Source organism: Cyanistes caeruleus, unplaced genomic scaffold, assembly GCF_971803275.1.
Source record: "Cyanistes caeruleus unplaced genomic scaffold, bCyaCae1.hap1.1 HAP1_SCAFFOLD_11, whole genome shotgun sequence".
Lineage (NCBI taxonomy): Eukaryota > Metazoa > Chordata > Aves > Passeriformes > Paridae > Cyanistes > Cyanistes caeruleus.
The window spans coordinates 1,887,246-1,896,457 of record NW_028255883.1 but is presented as its reverse complement, the minus strand read 5'-3'; the positions used below and the strand labels follow the sequence as shown (position 1 = coordinate 1,896,457).

Genomic DNA, 9,212 nt, shown 5'->3' with positions numbered 1-9,212 from the left:
AAAACCCTCTTCCCCTATCTGAGACCCAGTTGGCGGGTGGACGTTGCCCCAGGGCACAGGGCTGCTGCCGTCTCCCTGACACCCCCCTACCGTCTCTCTACCGTTACCAGGGCGGCAATGGCCATGACGCTCTGGGTCTTTCCTCTAACCTTTCTCCCATGCCCTCACACCCGGTTGTGTACCCCCCAGTTCCTACCGTTAGCACAGATGGCGCCGGCAGTGTGGCCAGCCCCGCCATTCTGTCTCACTCCCACCCCGGTTTTCCCGCCCTCGATGCCCAAAATGGCCACTTTCCCGCCTTCACCCCTTCTCTTCCTGCCACGTCCTGCTCCCCCTCTCCCCCCACTGCGTCATTGGGTGTAACCGCGTCGGGCCCCCCCATCCATCGGGAAACCCCTCCCCATCGCGGACCCCAGTCCCGACCCTTCGTGCCAGGGCCCCGCCCCTGGCAGCGCTCCCGCTCCAGGGTCCCAGTGCCCCGGAGGTTGGCACGGCTCCGGCCGGAGCAGGGCCATCTCAGCTTCCCCACCCGGCCACAAAAGGGCCAGCTCTAGGCACCCGAGCCGGCCCCGCGCTGCCACCAAGCGCCCCCCACCTCCACTAGGAAATGAGAGTAGTGAATCTTCTTATTCAGATTCTGAGTATGAAGATCACTGGGCTGAGGTGCAGAGGGAAGCCACACGAGCGGGGAACTCAGCTCTGTCATGGAAAATACTTGCCTTTCCTGTAATAATGAGGAGAGACAGGGGAGGGGCACAAATCCCACCACTATAGGGAACTGCAGGAACTTTGTAAAGCTGCTGAGGAACAGGGCAGGGGTTCACATTTTTTTAAACACTTGCTGGAAGCCTCCTTCTCTGCCCACATCATGGTCCCCCATGACATCGAGAATGTTATGAACTGCCTTCTCTCCCCTGCAGAGTACATGTTATGGGAGAGGCAGTGGAAAAAACATTTAAAGCAATTGGCAGATGTTTATGCTAAAGATGCTAACAGACCTAATTTTACTTTAGAGTACTTAGCAGGAGAAGGAGATTTCCAACAGCCCCGAGATCAGGCCCGGGACCTGCCTGAAGCAGCTTTACAGGATAGAGCTAATGCTGCTAAGATATCTCTTTTTACCACCCCTGATGATAAAGTGCCAACGCAGTGCTTCACCAATATTACGCAAGGGGCAACTGACTCTTTTATTAAGTATATTGATAAGTTTAAAGTAGCCATTGAAAAGCAGATAGAGAGCCCTCAGGCGCAAAAAGAATTATTAGTAAAAACAGCAATGGCCAATGCTAATCCGGAGTGCAAAGCAGTTTTGCGAGCCCTCCCGCTGGACCCCGAACCAACCATAGATCAGATGGTTGAAGCCTGCACCAAGCTCTCCTCTGCCTCAAGTGTGAATACAGTGGCACTTGCAGTGGCTAAAGGAGTGGCAGAGGGGATATCTCGAGTTTATGCTGCAGACCTCAATACAAGTCGTTGTTTTAGTTGTCGCGAGCCTGGACATTTTTTCAAAGACTGTCCAGAGAGACATTTTACACAACCACCAGCCCACCAATGGTTACCCAGACAAAACTGGCGTTCGGGAAACTTCAGGCAGAGCGTGGAACGGCCCCGCGCTTCAACATCAAATCAAATGCCGTACCGCTCCACCCCTCCTGCCAAACCCACCATCCTGCCTCCACAGGGACCCCAATATCAAGCCCAGCAGGTGGAGAGCTTCAGATGGGAACCCGGCGTCAACTGGTAACTAGACCCTCTTTACATAGGAAGGGTGACTGTATTTAAAAAATCCCCACAGTAAAACGTGGACCACCAGGCGGTCCCTCTAACATCTTAATACTTGGGGATCCTACCAACTGTCCAGGCCAAATTCATATTGTTCCTGATGTTCAGACTATACACCCTGGAGATGAAATTTCCATCTCTCTGACCTGCATAGACCCTCCTTATTATTTAAAGGAAAAGACTCCTGTGGCACAGGCCTTTTTACTTCCTGGTGACTACCCAGATCACTTTCCCCTCAACCCCAGTGCTATGTGGACTCAGGTTGTGGGCTTCAGCAAACCCATCGTGGACTGCAGCCTATTTTGTAATGGAGAAAGGATTCAGCGCCCAGGAATGCTAGACACCGGAGCAGATGTTACCATCATCACTCACTCCGAGTGGCCAGACAATTGGGAATTACAACCTGTAGCAGGCATGATTTCAGGAATTGGAGGGATGACAGCTTCCATGAGAAGCAAGTGGAATGTTGTCATCGAAGGACCTGAGAGAAAAATGGCAACCATCAGGCCGTTTGTGGTGAGAGCACCAATCACCCTCCGGGGATGGGATCTCCTGTCCCAATGGGGGGCTTCTCTGTGGATTCCCAGCAGGGATTTTTAATCGGGGTCACTGAGAAGCATGCCACACCTACCATCCCCCAACTCACCTGGAAACAGCACCATCCAGTGGGGGTTGATGAGTGGCCCCTATCTGAGACCAAACTGCACACACTGGAAGCCCTTGTGGAAGAGCAGCTTGCCCAGGGCCACATCACTGAGTCCAATAGCCCTTGGAACTCCCCTGTCTTTGTCTTACGCAAACCAGGCAAGGACAGGTGGAGACTCCTTCAGGACCTCCGGAAGATCAATGATGTCATTGAAGACATGGGATCCCTTCAGCCTGGGATGCCCTCCCCTTCAATGCTCCCCCGGGATTGGAAGCTGGCCGTCATTGACATAAAGGACTGATTTTTCAACATACCCCTCCATCCTTGGGATGCCCCCAGATTTGCATTCTCGGTTCCCTCCCCAAACAGACAAGCACCTTTAAAAAGATACCATTGGCTAGTCCTTCCCCAAGGGATGAAAAATTCTCCTACCATCTGCCAATGGTACGTGGCCCACATTCTGTCACCTGTGAGGACCCTGTTCCCAGATGCCATCATCCTCCACTACATGGATGACATCCTGGTTTGTGCTGCTGACGATGACTGTCTGCACCGGACTTTACAAAAAACCATCCAGACAATTGAGGACGCTGGATTTGAGATACGTGAAGACAAAATCCAGCACACCTGCCCTTGGACCTACCTAGGACTCCGGATCGGTGAGCGGACCATCGTGCCTCAGCAGCTGACCATCAGAGATGACCCCAAGACCCTGCAGGACCTACATCAGCACTGCGGGTCCATCAGCTGGATACGCCCTCTGCTTGGAGTAACGACAGAAGTCCTTGCACCCCTCTTCAACCTGCTCTGCGGCAGCGAGGACCTCGATTCACCGCGCTCCCTCATGCCGTAGGCTTGGGAATCTGTCACCAAGGTCCAAGAGGCCCTGTCTTCGCGGCAAGCCCACCGCTATGAGCCCGGCCTGCCCTTCCAACTGGTTATCCTGAGCAGAAACCTCTCTAGCCTCTGACCTGAATACTGTAACTGTGAATATGTTTTAAAGAATGTCTGTTTCCTTTTTCTTTTTTAGAAATAACCTACCTCTTACTCAAATCCATGATGAGCCTTAACCCTGCTGTCATCCTGCTCACACTGAGCAGCCTGACAGCAGCCTGGATCGTCCCACAGCCATGCCAGAACATCTGGGTGACCCTGGCACAAACACTCCAACAGGAAAACATTTGTCTATCTACTGCAGCAGCAAAAAATCCTATGTCTACCTGCCTGGTAGGAATTCCCTTGCAGCATGATGAATTCACACACAGCTTTAGTACACTGACTCCTGAAGCAGGTAATAAACTACACAGCACTCATGTAGAAGCAGAGTTAAGAAACCCCGTCGAAGAGTGGCTACCCCAGTTTCCTAAGGCAACCCAGGAACCCCAGGAGTTAGAGCTGCTGGGTTCCTCCCCAGCATCATACTGTGTACACTTTAGGGTCAGTCCTCCAACTCATAAAGAAACATTCCACCATATAGTACAACATCGAGAAGAAATCACAGCAAAAAGGTGGTGCCGTGTACTAAGCTACATCAAAGTGCACTCCTCAGCTCATACACATCCCAAAAGCCTCCCCAAAAGACTGTTCCTCATTTGTGGGGACCGTGCATGGGCAGGAATTCCATCCCGTCTCCTCGGAAGGCCGTGTACCATAGGGTGTCTATCACTGTTAGTGCCCAATCAAACATTAATTGGCGAATGGACCCATAAAAACAATTTGACCAAAAAAATTCAAAAGAGAAGTGCTACAAAATTAGATGAAAATTGTGACTCAGAGATTTTCCATTGGTCCAAATCAAAAAGAATTGCTGCATCCATTTTCCTTCCTTGGGTAGCTGCAGCCAAGGCCCTAGGTGAATTGGGACACCTAGAATGCTGGGTGGTAAAACAAGCAAATTTAACATCTAATGCCATAAGTGCCCTCCTAGAAGATGAGGAAATTACCAGGCAGGCGACAGTTCAAAACTGTGCTGCAATAGACTTTCTCCTGTTGCTCCATGGGCACGAGTGCCAGGAGTTTGAATTTCTCTGCTGCATGGATCTGACATCGAAAGTTCCTAACATCCATGCCACGCTCCGAGAGATGAAAAGCATGATCAGACAAGTCAAGCAAGAAGCAGATGACTGGTTCAATGGACTGTTTAAAAACTGGGGACTCTCGGGGTGGTGGGCTTCAGTAGTGAAAACTATTCTGTCACTGCTAGTCATTGTTTTGCTAACGGTGTTAGTGTTTGGAGTGCTAAGCAAAATACTGTCCAGAAGCATAGTTAAGCTAGTCTCAGCTACTTCAGATGTCAACCATATAGAGTTGGCAGACCGGAGTAACCCTCACCAGCCTGCAAATGGGGATTGGTGGGCCACTTCAGGTCAGTATGTCGTATAAGCTCGTTACCTTTCATTTGATTACATATATCAAAGTAGGGGCAGATGTGGTGGTGCATATTTCTGGGAGTTATTTGTTTCCCAGTGACGTGTTTTTCCCCTCTCCTACCTGTCCCTGAAACGTTATCCCATTGGTTGGTGTTATATGTCTCCCCGCCCCTCTCCCGAGGTTTGAAAGAGTCCGGGAAGGAGAAACCAGGTCTCTTCTCCCCCTGGAAGCTAGCCAGAATAAACATCCTCCGATACCCCGGAGGGAGAAGCAGCACTTTTTGGTCTTTTCTTGGTCTCGAAGGATCTCCCTGACCCCTCCATTCGACAGAGCCAGCGTGGATTACTTCGGGGGGCTAAGGGAGGATTGCTTCAATCCTGGGTACGGCCCCACACTTACACATGCTCATATTTCAATGGGACATGGCACTGAAGAATCCACTCCTTATCATCAAGTGGATTTTTACACATAACCAGCCCACTAAGACTATTACCACTCCGCAGGAAATCATGGCTGAACTCATTAAAAGAACTAGAGTCCATCTCCGCATTCTTGCAGCCTGTGAGTTCACATGCATCTTCCTCCCATTGGCAACTGGAAGTTTGGAGCCTTTGCTCCAAACCAATGAGAGCCTTCAGTTCACTCTCGATAGCTATTCAGGCCAAATTTCTATACGTCCACCTGGCCACAGACTTTTCAAAACTACATTTCATTTGGTCCCCAAATCATTACAGAGCAAAACACCGCTCCAGGCCCTGACGGTTTTCACCGATGGCTTGGGGAAATCCCACAAGTCAGTCATGACTTGGAAAGACCCCAGGACACAGAAATGGGAGTCTGATGTCCAAGTGGTCGAGGGATCACCACTGATTGCTGAATTAGCAGCCTTCATCAGAGCTTTTGAGAAATTCCAAGAGCCTTTCAATCTGGTGACTGATTCGGCTTATGTGGCTGGAATAGCTATGAGAGCAGAACATGCATTTCTAAAAGAGGTCCCTAACCCAAATTTATACAAATTGCTTTCTGAATTAGTGTATCTTTTCTCCCGCAGAAAGCAACCTTACTATGTCATGCATGTGAGGACACATTCTGACCTCCCAGGTGCCATTGCTGAAATTGTCCCACCAGTTCTTCCACCAGAACGTGCCTGCATTGATGAGAATGTTCAGACTACCCAGAGACCAGGCTAGAGCAATAGTTGCCACCTGTCCTAATTGTCAATCTTTCCAAATACCGGTCGTTAATTCCAGGGTTAACCCCCAAAGACTTAACAGCTGCCAGATATGGCAAACAGATGTCACTCACGTCCCGTCCTTCGGGAGAGTCAAATACGTACACGTCTCCGTAGACACCTTCTCTGGTGCAGTGTTTGCCTCAGCCCATGCAAGAGAAAATGCCAAGCACGCCATCCGACATTTTCTCCTTGCTTTTGCTACCCTGGGAGTCCCAGAACAAATTAAAACAGACAATGGACCTGCTTACACCTCTCACAAATTAAGAGACTTTTTCAATGAGTGGGGGGTGAAACACACCACGGGCATTCCTCATTCCCCTACAGGACAATCAATAGTAGAGAGGACCCACCAAAACCTGAAAAGAGTCCTTGATCACCAGCAGGGAGGAACAGAGATCATTCCTCCCATTGAGAGGCTCTGTAAGGCTCTATATGTCATGAACTCTCTAAATTGCTCATCTACAGAGCCTGACCCCCCTGTAATACGGCACTTCTCTAATTCAACTCATGCCAAACTCATGCAGAAGCCACCAGTGCTGATCAATGATCCTGAATCACAACGGACAACAGGACCTTTCCCGTTGATTACCTGGGGTAGAGGGTACACGTGTGTGTCCACACTATCAGGACCTAAGTGGCTCCCAGGGAAAAATGTGAAACCTTATTTAGGGCCTACAAACCCTGCACCAGACTCAGAAATTTCAAAGTCTCCTGAGACCCACACCTGAGGTCCAGAAAAACAGCAGCCCACTGCAGCCTGGAAATGGAGACGTCGTTGGAGTCCACCAAACCGACCTGCCACCAGACCAACAACCAGACAGAGGCCAAACCGTCCTGCTACCAGGGCCGCAACGAGACGACTGCCAACATCACGCCTGACACCGTGACAGTACACAAGTCTTCTTAACTCCCTCCCCCTTCCCCTTCTCGCCCTCGTTGCCTAGCCCAAATTGCCAGTTTACACCAAAATGCACCTCTGTGCTGCTGCTGGTCATGTGTCCCCAATACACAAAATAACCCTGCTTATAATTGTGGTTTTTTTTTAAAGAGGGGGGAGACGGGACAGGAAAGTGAAAAGGAAAATAGCTCCCCCCCCTCCAAAAATCAGAACTAATCTTTTATGTCTTGTTATAGAAAATGGAGAACAAAACCATCCTTGAGTTCCTGATGTTCCTGATTATCTGCATACTCCTGAAAACATCAGCTGTGGAGGCCTGGCTAGTAGCACAGCCCCAGGAGAACGTGTGGATCACCCTCGCAAAGACTCTCAAACAAGACCACGTGTGCTTGTCCATGGGCAGTGCCACCAACCCTCTAGACCTTTTGCTCCTGGCCCATGGACACGGCTGCGAGAAAATTAACTGACTGTGCTGCTTTGACCACTCCAGCCCCAGTGAAAGCATCCACACCCGCATCCTAAGACTCCAACACGTGGTCCAGGAACTCCAGACTGAAGAGAAGCCCCAGTGGCTTGAGGACCTTTTGGGGAGCTAAGGACCCAAAAGATAGGTTGCCTCCCTCCTGAAAAACATTTTTAAGTTTTCTTGAGTATTATTTTCCTATGTAGGTTTCCATATGTCAAGTTATTAGCCAAATCTCTGGAAGATACCCTTTTCATAAGTAAAGAAGGGGAAGTTGTGGGGGCTGAGGAACCCGCTGTCTCTGTGATCCCTGGCTCTCCCCTGGAGGCAAAGAACCTATCACTCAGAGAGAGACAAACTATCACTCCGAGGGGTCTTGGAGTTAGTTATGTCAAACCCTTGTGCTCCATTGGTGTTCCCCTCCGCTGTCCCACCCTGATACATGTATCTCGGACTCCCCCCACCCCTCTCCTCCCCTATAAATATCCCGGGTTTTCCCATGTTCCACAGATTACCTCTTGCTGGCTCCCTTCACCAAAGTCGCACACACGAGCTTTGGCCCAGCCCTTTCCAAGGCTACTTCACTAGAGAAATCGCGGAGCTCAGAGCTTTCCATTGCCAAGGCATATCAGAGCCAGTGTTACCATATCTGTGACATCATAGCAGCGTGAGCTCCAACGTGCTCCTCTCTGTGACACCACAGCAATGAATGACAGGCCCAAATTTCCTCTTCTCCCTCACACCACAACAGCAGTGACAGCACCTATTTCTTCATCTCTTCCACCACAGAAATGATAGGACAAAAGTTCCACTCGCTGTGACAGCAGTGCAGTCACACACCAAATTTCCTCCTTTCTCTGACTCCACGGCAGTGACAGCCCCACTCTTCCATTCCCTGTGACACCAGGGCAGTGACATGCCCAATTTCCTCCTCTCCGCAACTCCAGAACAGGGAGAGCTCCAGTGTTCCTCTCTCTGTGACAACACAGCAGTGACAGCTCCAATGTTTCCGTCTTTGGGACACCAGAGCAGTATGAGCCCCAAAGTTCCACTCTCTGAGACAGCAGTGCAGCCACAGCCCAAAATTGCTCCTGTCTGTGAAACGACAGCAATTTTAGGCCCAGAATTACCCTGTTGGAGACACCATAGCAGTTAGAGCCCAACTTTACCCCTCTCTGTGACACCAGAGCAGTGAGGGCCCAAATTTCCTCTTCTCTGGGACACCACAGCAATGTCAGAGCCACTGTTACCCTACCTGTGACATCATAGCAGTGTGAGCTCCAACGTGCTCCTCTCCATGACAGCACAGCAATGACAGGCCCAGTGTTTCCCTCTCTCAGACACCACAGCAGTGACAGCTCCAATATTCCCGTCTCCATGACACCACAGCAGGGACAGCCAAAAAGTTGCCCTCTCCGTGAAACCAGAGAGGTAACAGCCAAAATTGCCTCCTCTCTGTGAAACCACACCAATGTCAGGCCCAGTGTTTCCTTCTCTCAGACACCACAGCAGTGACAGCTCCAATATTCCCGTCTTCGTGACACCAGGGCAAGGACAGCCAAAAAGTTGCCCTCTCTGTGAAACCAAAGTAGTGACAGCCAAAATTGCCTCCTCTGTGTTGTTAAGAATAATATGTTACAGTTGCTGTTTGTAAACTCCTTACTTACCTTGTACCCCTGTCCCAGGTTTACTTACCTTGTACCCCTGTCGCAAATTGCTGTACCCCATATTTCTTGTTCCTTGTTCAGCCAGGCCCTGCCCCCTCTCCCAAGTTGCTGTACCCTGTGTTTCTTGTTCTGTGTTCAGCCAGGCACTGCCC

The 9,212-nt window shown here is 50.2% G+C and overlaps 1 long non-coding RNA gene across 1 annotated transcript; it reads right to left on the bottom strand.

The window, feature by feature from the left end:
* Positions 1 to 3,444: 3,444 nt before the first annotated feature.
* Positions 3,445 to 8,023, bottom strand: LOC147647314 (uncharacterized). The gene is made up of 2 exons (XR_015281627.1): positions 7,909 to 8,023; positions 3,445 to 7,553 (listed from the first exon to the last, which is right to left on the bottom strand). It is a non-coding gene; the product is annotated as an uncharacterized LOC147647314 (long non-coding RNA).
* Between the last annotated feature and the right edge of the window lie 1,189 nt (positions 8,024 to 9,212).